Source organism: Gopherus evgoodei, chromosome 15, assembly GCF_007399415.2.
Source record: "Gopherus evgoodei ecotype Sinaloan lineage chromosome 15, rGopEvg1_v1.p, whole genome shotgun sequence".
In the NCBI taxonomy this organism is placed as follows: domain Eukaryota; kingdom Metazoa; phylum Chordata; order Testudines; family Testudinidae; genus Gopherus; species Gopherus evgoodei.
The window spans coordinates 13,053,380-13,062,427 of NC_044336.1; the positions used below are offsets into that span (position 1 = coordinate 13,053,380).

Below are 9,048 nucleotides of genomic sequence, written 5' to 3' on the forward strand. Positions count from 1 at the left end.
CAGCACTGAACGGAGGAGCATCATGCAATGCACCTGAAACTCAAACACTAACTGAAATTGGGCTGCTGCATATCACTTGGGATGGGAAGCAACAATTGTCACAAGTGTAGAGGGGAGATGGAACACTGCTTCTGCTCTGACATGCCAGTGGTGCAGCACATAGATCAAGTAGTTAAGGACCAATCCAAATCCTGGCTTCCAGGAGCATATTCCTCTGATGTCCCATATTTCGTTGACACCATAAGAAGAGCCACCACAGAAGGCACAATCAAGTTATTATAGTCAATGTTTTGCCTATAGTCTCCCCACCTGTTAGAATTAGTTAAATGAGCATTTTGCCGGCAACACAAGTTGCAAAGGTCGTCTGACCAGAAACAATGACAGTGTTATTGCAGTGTCAAGGTAACGGACAAAAAACAGATTGTAAGTAAACAGAAGGTTGGTCACTCAAGTTAAGCCCAAACATCTCTCAAATTCTCCCACTAGCCAGGGCAACATGTGTGTCTCTAAAAAAAAAAACAAAATCTTTATTATACATGAAATCCACAACCAATTTTGTGTTTGCTAAAGATTTTACAGAATGCACCAAACTGGGCAATGCCTATTTTTAAGGGTTCCATTTATCCATTATGTAGAAAAAGGATGGCTCCTGGAAAGTGTCCCAGAGTGCAAGTTCTATAGGATTTCACCAAGAACAAAGCAGATGATTGCCCATGATAGGATGTCCTTTGAGTGTCCCATTTGCCTGTGCTGAATCCTATCATTTATCTTGTCTTTCAGATTTTAATCTTCTACAAAGGTCACCAAGGTAGAAAAATAAACTGCAGGGGCAAAGTTCAAAAGCCTCAGAATATTTGTTTTTCCCCTCATGGCTGAGTTGTCAGACAGGGATAACATTACATCACTGGCTTATAGACTTCAAGGGACAGAAAAGCAGACTGAAAACCGAGTTAGGACTGAAGAGCTCTGCAGAGTGTGTCAGTCTTGCCCACTACAGGTATAACCCAGATATGATCACAGAGACTAAGCAACTGGCAGGGAGGAGGAATGTGTAGGAAACCGGACATCAAGTAGAGTTCTGCTCCTTTCGGCAACATTTGGACCATCATTTCCTCTGCCCTTTGTCATCCAACACATCAGGTTACAGCCTGCTGAGAGACAGCATTCAATCTGCTCAGGAGGGCAATACCTGAACACACTAATGATCACCCACTACATTCCTATGCTACCCTGGCAAGGAAGAGGTTCAAGGAATCAGCACTCTGTACACCATGACCCACCCCTGCTGCCCCAAAAGCCTGTTGATTTCTCACAAGCACAGAGAAATATTTCTCGAGCAATTCCTTACCTGCTTGCAGTCAAAGTTACCAGCCCCTGGCTCGAGACAGGCACTTTCTTTAGTACAGGATCATTGGGTGGAAGACACACTGCATCCTGTGAATGCAAGTACAAGCCACATGTTAAAGATTCATCATACCAGTCCTTAAAGTAAACTTTGATCCTCCAGTTTCATTAAAGCAGACATGAAAGTGCTGAGCCTCAGAATCAGAATTCCACAAAGGAAGGTTTCTTTTTCAGACAGGGATAACTTAGCATCATCACCAGCTCAGCACTCAGGCTAGAGACCTGCCCAGCATGAGGCCAAGGACATTTTTTGCAACTGTTTATTTGTCACCCACTCAAGAGCAGGCATCCACACCTTGCTTACAGCGATACCAACTTAAAGTGTTACCTATAGTTACTAAACTGAAAAAAAAGTCTACCACTTGTCCAACCCCTTCCCAATTTGGGTCCGTTATACAATCAACATTGAGTGGTTAGAGTCAGTTTCCCCTGCGTGAGAGACAAGGCTGTAAAACTACATACTGGCAGGGACAAGAAGGGAAAGGTCTATTATCTGAAGCCACTTAAAAATTCATTTTTATTGACTGTATTTCAAGCCAACAGCATCCCTCTTGGTTCAGCCTTTTCAGTGGTCATGACTGGCTGCTAGTTTGGGGGCACCTCCACCAGCCACATACAGAAATACATGCTCTACAAAATGGTGTCCTCCATGTGGCGTGTGGTCACATACAATGCGGGCAAGGTCACGCTACACAGAGGACACCATTTTCTAGAGCAGGTCTGCTGTGGAATGGACACATTTGAGGGCCACCGGTTGGACTACCCTGCGCTGCGTTAAGAATGTAACATAAAAACAGCTATACTGGGTCAGACCAAAGGTCCATCTAGTCCAGTATCCTGTCTTTCAATACTGGCCAGTGCCAGGTGCCCCAAAGGGAATGAACAGAGCAGGTAATCATCAAGTGATCCATCCTGCCTCTTATTGCCAGCTTCTGGCAAACATCATGTGGAAATGTTAACACCTTCCCCCCCCCCCCCCCCCATACAGGAAGAACCCACCAGTACTTTCTGTAAGACATTTCAGGGCTTATTACATGAAATACACTTGGACATATGGAAAATAAGCTATTAATACATCCTTTGGAGGTGCTGTTAACTTTTATATTCTCTGCTGAGTCATCACTTGGTGATTCTGATCTATGACTCCCCTCCAGCCAAAGACAGCTTAAAAAGGCTTCAGTGTAAGTCCAGATCAATGCACAGACTAATTATTCTTTCACTAGCTCTATTCCTGTAACAAATCTATTTGTGGGATGAGTTGCATCAAGTGTCTCCATAGTGGAGTGTTACCTAATCCCTCCGTACTCCATTCTACAACTCACCTTTGACTGTCATAGCACCCAGCTGTCCAGCCTAGCACAATGACAGACTTAAATCCCTATTCATGGAACACTACCTTTCAACTTGTGATCTTTGAAAGCGAAGGGGTTTGGACACTCAAATGTCTACTACAACAAAGCAGCAGTCATGACTGGTGGGAGGGAAGAGACAGAATAATTACAATAATCAAGCATTGAGCTTTTATATCTGCACTCATTAGCCCTAGGGATCACAACACAGTCATCCAAAACCACTAAATACAGCAGCCTTGCCTCCATTTCCCAACAACAATGAAAGGGACCTAGTTTTTTTGACAGCACAAGACAGATGCTAACAAGCCTCACCATTGTGCAGATGAGCAGACAAACAAGACTGATCAAAGGAATTTTCACCTCCTTCCTTAGAGACTCATAGGTGGTTAGTGGGAGGGATACTCTCATCCAAAAGCCTCATCCTTGATTTCCAAACAGAAAGAGGTGCTGCACTCTAGAAATTTAAAAACAGGTCACAGGGTTAGGGCTAGTCAACATACAATCAGACAAGCTTTCATTTCTGGGTTTCCTTAAATCAACTTTGCAGTGCTGAGCTTTAGAATCACAACTCCAAGTGAAAAGATCTCTTTCAGACAGGGATAACTTTGTATCACCACCTGCTCAGCTTTCAAAACAGTTAAGACCCATACCAGGCAAAGTCAGTGTGTGCAAAGCCAAAGGTTCTACTCTAACTGCATCCATCCTTTTGATTACCATGCTCTCCACCCCACATGACGACACCTGGTGGCATCAGCAGTGTGTACTCTCAATATTACTCTCTTTTTTGGACATTTCAGTTAGAGGTTTGTTGTGCAGGGCATTGCAAGTTCAGCATGAAGGCTGTTTGTTAGCCAAACTCATCACCCACTCCAAAAACAAACAAATCTTTCTAGTATCAGAGTATTGCTTTTGTAGTAGAATTCACACCAGAACTGCTCAGAGAAGCACTTTGCACGGATGGGAAAGTCAGCTTAAAAATCAATCACTTCTTTCTGAAGTGTCACCGCTACCAGAACCCCTTAAGATTAGTTGGAATGAAAAGAGTAAAGGAAAAAAGTTTATCTACAGTAGAAGCTCAGTGTTACGAACACCTCTGGAATAGAGGCTGTTCGTAACTGAACAAAACATTATGGTCATTCTTTTAGAAGTTTACAACTGAACACTGATTTAACACAACTTTGAAACTTTAACACAGTATCGTACTGTATTTTCTCGCCCCTCATCCCAATCTTTGCTACTGCCTGATTGTGTCCTTCTGGTTCCAAATGAGGTGTGTGATTTACGAATTGAAGTCACTCTCATGTTCATGACTCTGAGATTCAACTGTACCTTTTAAAAAAGCTTACTTTGTCCATCACAGACACATGCAGCATATTGTATCATTAGCTATACTGTTTACCCAAATAATCAGTTAGGGCAATGGTTCAAACCTTACTGAAGTGAATGAAAAGATCCCTATAGACTTTAAAGAACACTTCCAAATCTCTTGGTTTTCAGTTTGTGCAGTTCTCCCACATAGCAGGAGAGAAACACACCATATACAATTACATGTTCATGTTTTGTATAACAGTAATACTTAGCAAGGGCAGTCAGCAGAACCTGACCTAATTTAGCTTTGTTATATTGACTGGATTTCACACTGACTGTTCCCCATTAAGGGAAACTGAACGAGACCTTAAGAACACCAAAAAGAACAGGAGTACTTGTGGCACTATAGAGACTAAGGGCTTGTCTACATCAGAAAGTTGCAGCACTGGTGAGGGAGTTACAGCGCTGCAACTTAGGAGGTGTCCACATCTGCAGGGCACCACCAGCGCTGCAACTCCCTGTTTGCAGCGCTGGCCGTACTCCCGTTTTGTCTCGGGTGTAGAGGATCCAGCGCTGGTGATCCAGCGCTGGTAATCCAATGTAGACAGTTACCAGCGCTTTTCTTGACCTCCGTGGAATAAGCAGGTATCGCAGCATACCTGAGGAAGCCTCTGGTAATCAAGCTGGTCTCCTTCCCCGGCTTGCTCTCGCTTTCCCCGAACCCCGAGCAAGCAGGTCTCCTTCCCTGAGGTTTGCTGGGTGGTTCCGGGAACGCGAGAGCAAACCGCAGCGAAGCTGGTCTTTCCCGGTTTGCTCTCTCGTTCCCCGAACAAGCAGGTCTCCTTCCCTGCGGTTTGCAGGGGAGTTCGGGGAACGCGAGAGCAAACCGCAGCGAAGCTGGTCTCCTTTCCCGGTTTGCTCTCGCGTTCCCCGAACCTCCGTGCAAGGTCTCCTTCCCTGCGGTTTGCAGGGTGGTTCGGGGAACGCGAGAGCAAACCGCGGCGAAGCTGGTCTCCTTTCCCGGTTTGCTCTCTCGTTCCCCGAACCCCCGTGCAAGCAGCTCTCCTTCCCTGCGGTTTGCAGGGGAGTTCGGGGAACGCGAGAGCAAACCGCGGCGAAGCTGGTCTCCTTTCCCGGTTTGCTCTCGCATTCCCCGAACCCCCCTTGAAGCCGCCCAACAGCGCTGCAGTGTGGCCACATCTAACACCACTTGCAGCGCTGGTTGCTGTAAGTGTGGCCACTCTGCAGCGCTGGCCCTATACAGCTGTACTAATACAGCTGTAATAACCAGCGCTGCAAAATTTTAGATGTAGACATGGCCTAACAAATGTATTTGAGCATAAGCTTTTGTGGGCTACAGCCCACTTCATAAGATGCACAGAATGGGAACATATAGTAAGAAAATTATATACATACACACACACACACACACACACAGCCTGTCCCTTCCACCAACAGAAATTGGTCCAATGAAAGGATATTACTTAACCTTAATAGGAAGTCAAAGTAGGTGTCAAAGTAGTGCATAAAATGCTGAAGTTTGAGCAAGGAAGGGAACAACCTCAGTCTCTGTTCCTTGGGGAAAACGATTCCCTTTAGAAGTGAAAATTATCAGACACTTCCCATGAACTACCAAGACCAGAAGTGACTTTCAGTTTACAGCCAAAAGGAAGTGACTTCGGCAACAAAAGCAGGATTCAAACTCTCCCTTCAAAGCAGGCAATAACATACAGGAGTCATTGGAACAGAATATGTGAATAGGAGGTGTCCCTTTGAATCACAAACCTTAACATTCATGAGACAGATACACACCCCAGATACATTTAGCACAGAGGCCACTAGCAATGCCCAGTAGGTAGAATCAGGAACCACAACGAGTGCATATACAGTTAAGCAGAGAACCCTAGAGTAGTTTAAGGCAGTGTCTCTCAACTAAGGGCCCAGGGCCCCCCAGGCAGGTTTTAGGGCCACCATGCTTAAGGCTGGTGTTAGACTCCCTACGGCCCAAGACAGAAAACCAAAGCCCCACCACACAAGACTGCAGCCTGAGGCCCTGAACTGAAGTGAAAGCCTGAGCAACTTATTGTCACAATGCTCCCTGTGACATGGGGCACAGGCAGTTTCCCTGCTTGCAGGCCAGCCCTGGCTTTTATATGCAGATAAAAAGTTGCTGTGGCACAGGTGGGACATGGAGTTTTTATAGCATGTTGGGGTGTCTCAGAAAGAAGGTTGAGAACCCCTGGTTTGAGAGACAGCTCAATGACCCAACAAGTCACATTACCTAGTAGGAGTGGGGTTTAAACTTGAATTACACCAAGATTTCAGGTGCCTCAGCCCAGGCTCTTGAATGAAGCTTTCCGCAGGCAGAGAAGGGGGAGCTGCCAGATGACTGTAGAGTAGGGTGACCAGATGTCCCGATCTTATAGGGACAGTCCCGATCTTGGGGGTCTTTTTCTTATATAGGCTCCTATTACCTCTCCCCCTCCCGATTTTTCACACTTACTATCTGGTCACTCTACTGCAGAGCAGCTTTCCCCTGTGCCTGCACTGTCATTTAAACTGCACACTTACCAGGGCTCAGCAGGGCGCTGCTGGGCTTCCCTTCCTCCTGCATGCTTTTGGCAGGGACCTGCAACAGGGGAAACCAGGGGGGTTAATTGGGGCATCTTATCACCAGCCCGTTCCCAGCCGCTTCCCCATGCCCAGCTGGGCCAGTAGCTTCAGAGGAACAGAGCCAATTGACAGAGGGGCACCCGGGGCCCATTCACTCTCCCATGGGGGAGGAGAGAACAAGCTAGAGGCAGCCATGGGACTTGCGGACTAAGATCCTCCGCACAGGCTGATGGGGAGGGGAGCAGCACTTACACCACCACAGCCACACGCTAACCGGGCACCAACCCAACTGACACATCGCGGGGCGGTGCACAATCGCCACCCGCTCACATATCACGAGCCCGCATCTGCTTACACGGCGCCGTTACCGAGGATGGCATCGGATCCTGCCACAGTCCGAACCAACACCTCCCCGCCACGCCGCCGACTGCGAACGGAAGCGAGCGCAACAGCCGGAAGTGTCCCCCCTATCCCCGACAAGTCTCGTTTCACCTCTCGCGAGGCTGAGAAGGGCTTGTGGGAAATGTAGTTTTTTCGTCTGGCCAGCTAGTCTTCTGAGGCTTCTTTGGAGGGAGGGAGTGATGGTGGTTTCATCATACAGCTCGCTTGGGTCCCCGGGGTGTTTTACGCGCTGCTGCGCCATGGGGAAGCTGCTAACTTTGTTAACAATGAGCTTGCCTAATGAGAAGGCCAAATTCTGCTCAGGGTTGCACCGGCCTGGGCAGTCAGAAGCAATGGGGCTGCAAATCAGATCAGAATTTGGTTAATTTCTTTCTCCCACTCCTGTCTTGGTGCTTTCTTCCATGCTAAATCCGCTGCCTAGCGGAGTTCACAAAGCTGCCTCCATATCTCCATTCGAGCCCTTCCTAAAATTATTATTTTTGCTCTTTGCAGAACCACAGCGCCAGAGGGAACAGGAGCCACTGGATTAGGCATTGTACAAACACATAATAATAATTAATAACAGTTTTTTTCTCTTAATTAATTAGCCTCTTAGAGTTAGTAGGGCAACTCCCACCTTTTTACAAAGCTGCCTCCATATCTCCATTCGAGCCCTTCCTAAAATTATTATTTTTGCTCTTTGCAGAGCCACAGCGCCAGAGGGAACAGGAGCCACTGGATTAGGCATTGTACAAACACATAATAATAATTAATAACAGTTTTTTCTCTTAATTAATTAGCCTCTTAGAGTTAGTAGGGCAACTCCCACCTTTTCATGTTCTCTGTATGTGTATATATATCTCCTTACTATATGTTCCATTCTATGCATCCAATGAAGTGGGCTGTAGCCCGTGAAAGCTTATGCTCAAATACATTTGTTAGTCTTTAAGGTGCCACAAGTACTCCTATTCTTTTTGCAGATACAGACTAACACTGCTGCTACTCTGAAACATGTAGTGACTTTGTGGTTTTATTATGGGGAGCTCCTTCCATGGCAGAAAGTACAATGATGCTTGTTGGAAATTTGACTACTGGGCATTAAAGATTGGCATCAGTGGTGGAGCACTATATCATATATAGGGGTGGCTCCAGGTCCCAGCACACCAAGCGCATGCTTGGGGTGGCAAGCCGCAGGGGGCACGCTGCCGGCACCGCGAGGGCAGCAGGCAGGCTGCCTTCCGCAGCTTGCCTGCGGAGGGTCCGCTGGTCCCGCGGCTTGGGTGGACCTCCCGCAGGCATGCCTGCGGAGGTCCACTGGTCCTGCGGCTTCAGAGGATCTTCCGCAGGCACGCTGCTGGAGACAGCCTGTCTGCTGTGCTTGGGGCGGCAAAATCCCTAGAACCGCCCCGATCATATACAAGAAGATAGCTAAGGTTAGACTAATGAAAGACCCACAGCTTCACCCATTTTGTGAAGGAGCTAATAACATAAATAAAGAATTCTCTGTTATGCCCTTCTCTAAATTCCCTGTTACATCTTGTCTTCTCTACACTGTAAGTTTCTATGACAAGGATTGTCTTATTTTGGATTTTGAACTGAGCCATGCTTCCTGTTGGCACTTAACAAAGAAGAAATACAATAATAATAAAGAATGCAACAAATTCAAACTCTGGGCTTGGTTCTGATCTCATATATACTGCTGTCACATTGGTGTAACTCCACTCCAGCGGCACAGAAACCACAGCAATAGTACACTATAGGTAGTTGGACAGATCTGGTTAGATGTCGGTGAGTTTCTCCTGATTTACATGAATGTGAGTTCAGAATCAAGCACTAGTGCCTCTGTGAACACAGTATTAGCATTACTGGTTATTAATGGTATTTGCTGAATCTTCACAGTTAATAATAAATATATGATCATACTTAACATTGATACAGAGCTCTGCATCTCCAACAGGCAGTACCAGCCTTAACTTTAAATTGCTAATTA

The 9,048-nt window shown here is 46.4% G+C and overlaps 1 long non-coding RNA gene and 1 other non-coding gene across 5 annotated transcripts in view; both read right to left on the bottom strand.

Annotated features, from left to right (window-relative positions):
- LOC115635585 overlaps positions 1 to 7,124 on the bottom strand; it is an 8,633-nt gene extending 1,509 nt beyond the window's left edge. For 3 of the 4 annotated variants that reach the window (XR_003996642.1, XR_003996641.1, XR_003996640.1), the window contains exons 1-4: positions 7,033 to 7,123; positions 6,636 to 6,693; positions 3,069 to 3,210; positions 1,349 to 1,434 (exon numbers count right to left, since the gene is read on the bottom strand). This is a non-coding gene — a long non-coding RNA (uncharacterized LOC115635585). Of the gene's footprint in view, positions 1 to 1,348; positions 1,435 to 3,068; positions 3,211 to 6,635; positions 6,694 to 7,032 lie in introns of all 4 variants that reach the window. The other variant, XR_003996643.1, reaches the window with a different exon arrangement.
- On the bottom strand, positions 1,533 to 1,610 carry LOC115635829. Its single transcript, XR_003996705.1, has one exon. It is a non-coding gene; the product is annotated as a small nucleolar RNA R38 (small nucleolar RNA).
- Positions 7,125 to 9,048: the final 1,924 nt, after the last annotated feature.